Here is a 6,000-nt window from a genome sequence, read left to right on the forward strand (position 1 = left end):
TTTATGTAAAAAGGACGTGAATCACTTGAACCAAAGTTGACGTTTTGAAGATATGTTACAGACATATACCTGTAGTGATCAATGCGAACACCATTAATTGAATTCATGGAAGATAAGTAATGGAGAGCAAGAGCATGGAACCTATTTTGTAAATAATGGGGAAAATATTGAATTTAATAGCAAAGGGTTTTATTTTTGGGCTGAGGATCTTGAAGAAGCTGTTGTTAGGAAACGCAAGTTCGTTCATTATCCATCCCTAGTCTGACTAATTTAAATTTGCACCACCACCAATTTCTCCATTTTCTTAAAGTTATCACTTATAACATTGAGTTAACGTATTATTTAAGTTGACTCACACAGAAAACTGTGCATATGACATGATAACAGGTGTGTTTGGCATGGAGTATGGTGTATTCCAGTTGGTTAAATAATCTCTCTTCAGAAAAAATTCTTCACAACCCCCTTCACCTAATCAAATATTGAAAATCAAAGGATTTTACTATTATGCACCGATGATGTATAGTTTTTATTATTGTCAGATTAAAAGGGATATATAATGAAGTAATCGGTGTATGGGGGTGTTTGGTACGTAGACAAAATTATCCCAGAATTATAAATCTGGGACTAATTTATTTCATCTCTTGGAACTAATTTATCTCATCTTGGAGATGGGGTAAAATAATCCTAGGATTAATGGGATAAGCTCTTTTTGGGGATATAAGAACATAAAATGCAAAATGAATCAACTCTTTTTGGGGATATAAGAACATAAAATGCAAAATGATGTCAGTCCCATAACATAGAGTCAAGTAGGTAAAGTCATGATCACATAGAGTCAAGTAAGTCATATACCAAATAATTCATCAAATAAAGTCAAACAAGTCATCAAACAAACGTAAACGAGTATATCAAACCATAACGCGTCCTAATATGCATGTGACCTCTTTGTGCCAGAGGTAGGCCTAACGTTTGTTTGAAGGGTAAAGTGTGCCATAATACGTCATCCCATCGCTTTTGATTAATTAAACAAATTCTATTTCCCCAAAATAAAGTACAAAAGTAATGTAATATTTATTACATGTCAAATGAATACAACATGGAGTGTTTCCTAATCTAAGTAAAGTAAATACAATTTCCTATGTCTAACTGCTAGCTCCGTTTGTGATGTCTTTGATCTTCATCATTTATTGTACTCCAATGCAAATCCATATCTGTCATAGAAACGTTAGTCATTCCCTCCCTCCTAAAGTTTGATTAATTAGAGCAAATAGTCAATATTTAGGCACAATTATCCTTCAAACATGCACATAAAGTATGATTAGTGTCACTCGGGGTCGTGAACCGGCTTGGACGTTTGGGTAAAGTCATCTAATGGGCTTAATACACCAAGGGTATTAAACCTCCCAGGTCATGAAATGTATGCTCCTAATAAAGGTGTTGGTTTAGCTCTATCTTAGGCTGACTAAGAGTTGGCTTCCTATGACACAAGGTTCCCCCAAGTGGACAACTTGGGAGTGGAAAGTCCGTGGCTGTCGACTGCACCGCCGATCGACTAAATCCACAAGATCAATCCAACTAAAGGGGTAATTTAGTAGTGCACGGGCGCGAACCGCGAAGCCGTTTTAAGTGTGTGAATATGTGTGAATTTTCCAGGAGTGGAAGAAATATGAACAGAATGACAATTTATCAAAACAGTAACACTTAAACAGTTTATATCAAACAACAATTAAACACGCAAACAATTAATAGCATGTAAAAACAGTTAACAAATCAATAAAGTAATTTTCGATAGGCACACAAAGCCTATTTAAACTAAGTCTGTTATGGTTAGAACCTAAGTGATTCCCCAGCAGAGTCGCCAAGCTATCACACCCCATTTTACCCGGGTTAAAGTAGAGTACGACATATTGGAGATTCCTGTTTTTTGTTTGTTTTGTTTTAAGGAGTCGCCACCTAATTATTTATGGTGAATTAGGGCACCTAAAGTTTATTAAAGTTATGTTTAAAGTTAACTCTGTTTAAGATCTGCGAAACTTAAGATTCTAGGTAAGGGTTCAATTAGTCTAAAGGGAAGGTATTAGGCACCCTTTAAAAACCCATTAACAATGGTTAACCGACCGGACTTATAATTAATTAGGCTAAGTGTAAATATAGTATTATAAAAAAAAGAAAGTAACTTTGTAAGTATGGCTAAAGTTATAGATAAGCATGTAAAAAATGCTATTTGTAAAAATAGAACTTATAAATAATAATTTGTATAAAGGAATACTCATAATGCTATTTTAAAATACAACTTATAAATGTTGTTAAAATTTTAAACGAAAGTGTAATAGTGTTATTTAAAATAATACTTGTAGAAAACACGATAATTTGCGTAAAAAAAAAGTTTAGTTAAAATAAATTAAAAGAAACAGGATATGTGATGTTTATATGTATTTGAAGAAAAAGTGAGTTATGCCGACTCACAAATTAAAAAGAGTTATTGTAAGATTAATGTTAAATAAATTTTAAAGGTTTCATATAAGACTAATAGTTTAATATATATATGTAAGGATCGTTTTAACAAATATACGTTTGAAGCGTTGAAAAAGAGCTAAAGTGAAAGAGTTATCCGTTAAATTAGTTTGCCTTTTTATTTCTCAAATGAGTTAGCATCAGTGTCAAATATGTAATGTTTTAAGTTTATAAGATAGTAAAAGCGAATCTGGATTCTTTTAGCTCAAATAAATATGAATTTGCGCTATTGAAGATCAATTATTCTAAATAGATGTTGTAGATGCTATATAAGTAGTTTAGAACATAAATAGAAGTGAATGTAATTTTGTGGAATTAACTACCCATTATTAAACTAAACTCTTAATATCTAGAATGTATCTAAATTACCTAAAAGATAAAATGTTAGTCATACAAGGTAAATAAGAAATACATAACAAAAGTAAGATAGAAGGAAAGAAGAGTGAATGGAACAACCCATTTTCGGGCTGCTGCTGCAGCCTATTTTGTTATTGGGCTCCGGCCCAGAAAGGCCCCTTTTGTTGTTGTTATTGCTGTGGGCAGGCCGAACAAGAAAGAGGTTTTGTTGGGCTTTGGCCCAACGACGAATGCGGGAGATGACGAGTCGTTTGGACTCGTATGCGATAGTCATGCATAAAATAAAAGGTGAAGGATTAGTATACGATCAATGGATAATGTTAAACATACGAAATATAAACATACTTTGCAATATACGAGCAAGGCAACCTTTAGAGATAGGCGGAGAGCAGTATATGACAACTGAAAATGAGACAGACCAGATAGACGATACATAGGCAGGACACTAATGAGCAGATGAGCAGGACCTTAAAATCCCCTTTTGAACAAATGATACAGACATGCATTACACACAATTGATTTAAGACAACTTTCTAGTGAAAAATCAGACAGATTTTCATAGGTGTTGCATGGTACATTGCGATCATATTTTATGTTATACCTCGCATTTCCAGTGCATGAGTATGGCATGTACCTCATTGTAGTAATGGGGTATCGGAGACATCCCAGGATGCTTTGAAAGGCACAAGCCATGGAAAGTACGTAACAACGAAGAAAACGGGTGAATTACGATCTCGTAAGTCGTAATTGGGAAAACGTACTTTGAAACACGAGAACATGGCCATTATTAGTGTAATAAGTGATAAATACCATGTATGGATAATTTCAGAATATTTCGAGATCGAGCGAATTGAAGAAAATAAGTTCGACGAAAATTTGAGAAACGCGAGACGGGTTTTAGTCAACTTTGGAGGCGCGTACCTCATAGTATATGTGGAGTTTTAAGGTATTTCAAAATCCTAAAATGAAGTTCGTTGAGTCTAGTTTGTAATGCAACAAACCGTTCATTTATATGACATCGGAATAGGGAATTATAGACGTTACAAACTGAACTGTCGATGCAGAAACAGCATTCCCGCGGTACCGCTACAGTACTGTAGCTACAGTGAAACCGACTTCAGCATTCCTTTTTAAGGGACAAAAATCTCATTTTTTTCATCACAAAAGTTCCCAATATTTCCAGAAAAATTCAGCAACAAAAGATCATTTTTTAATCTTGTGGATAGAGAATTGAGAGAGAGGTTCGGCCACTGTTCACGACGGCAACTGTTCACGGGCTACTATTCACGGGGGGTACTGTTCACGGCGTCACTATTCACGGCGCTACTATTAAGGTAAGGTTTAATATTTTCCTACATATTTTAGAAGATGATTAGTCTTTGTATGAATTGGTGGATGTGGAAGAAATTGCAAGAGTTGTGTATGTTGATATGGAAGTGGAGTTTGAGCCGTATGGGGACAATTTAAACTAGCTATGGTAAATGAAGTTTAATTAGTAGTGTGGTTGTTATTATCATGGATTATATGGCGAAAAGATTAGAAAGTTAAAGTTGGAATTTTGTTGATGTGAATATGATGTTGTTTTCGTTGAACTGAAGGAATTGAAGATATGATTGTATCCATATGTTGTTGTTGGTATTTCTGTGTCAACAGGAGGGCGATTGAAAATTTGGGATAGGCGAATGTATAGGGGAAGTGCTACCGGATTTTCGCTAGATTTTTAGATAATAAAAAAACCCTAAATGGGGATATATAAACTAAAATATAGGTTCAATAAGAAATGGGTTATAGAATTGTGGACTAGAAAATATAGTTACTAACGATAACGTTACTTTTATATAAATAGGCTAAAAGGGCGACGAGGCGAAAAGGATCCACGACTAAGTCACTGACAGGTATGTAGAGCCTACCTTTCTTCCTTTTGGCATGACCTTTATGAAATGAACAAATAACGTATGTGTATGATTCTAAGGAAAATTCTATTCTTAGCGCCACTAGGATGGCCGATGTCTTTGATTTCCATAAGTACTCCATATGGTTTGATATGTATATACATGACGTTCAAAGATTTTAGTGGGTATATTTCCGAATGTTGTTCGAAAGAAAATCAATATGACTAAAGTCTTTGATGAATATTTTGATACTTAAATATGATCTTAAGGTCCCTATTTGATTTGGTCCAAAACATTATTCAGAAGTTTCCTAATATGAATAATACTTGAATTTCGAAATATGGCTTATGAAATGTTTTTAGAAGGTTCCGTACATCAAAAGCTCGTAACTTTCGTAGACTAACTCGGATTTACTTGAAACGTGTTTGTGGTTTACTAATGATTTCAAGAAAACTAGTTTTGTACTAAAGGAAACATAAAGTCGATTTTCAAAAACCACTCCGAAGGGAGTGCGAGATTTTATTATTTATACTTTCCAAAAACCACTCCGAAGGGGGTGCGAGATTTTCAAGCCTAAGTCACTAGATGACTTCATGACGTAGCTAAGTGTGCTATATGATATATGGCCTCAGCTCGTGCCTGAGTGAGCTATGGCCTCAGCTTACGCCTGGGTGCGCTATGGCCTCAGTTTATGTCTGAGTGTGCTATGTGACACGTGGCCTGTTATAACCCGTGTTTTCACACGTTTGGAAAGACTTGAATTATATTGGATTCTTGAGATATAAGGTCAATTTGATATTTTGTTGAACATAGGAGTTATGCACGAAAGAATAGAGTCATGAAGTGTGGGACAAGGCTAAGGGTAATTTTGGAATTTTGAAAATTTGTTCCGGGAATTACAAAATACGATCCACAAATTATTGGGCTTGTAAAATAAGAAGCAAATTTAAGGCCCAATGCATAGTAGTGGCCGGCCATGGTGGCCCAAGCCCAAAACTTTGTATTAAATTTCCATAAGATTAATTGGCATAATGGCCTTGATCCAAGCCCATTAAGTGGTCATGTGCTTGGTCATGTGACCAAGTCATTATAAGATATACATTAGAAGGTTCAAGACTTAGAAGCAAGATCAAAAAAATCAAGAACAACACAAAGAAAAAAAAAAGGCTCTCGGGTTTGGCCATGGAAAAATAGCTATCCAAAATCTTGTTCCAAAAATTTTTCTTTTGTCATTTTC

Source organism: Lycium barbarum, chromosome 6 (assembly GCF_019175385.1).
Source record: "Lycium barbarum isolate Lr01 chromosome 6, ASM1917538v2, whole genome shotgun sequence".
Lineage (NCBI taxonomy): Eukaryota > Viridiplantae > Streptophyta > Magnoliopsida > Solanales > Solanaceae > Lycium > Lycium barbarum.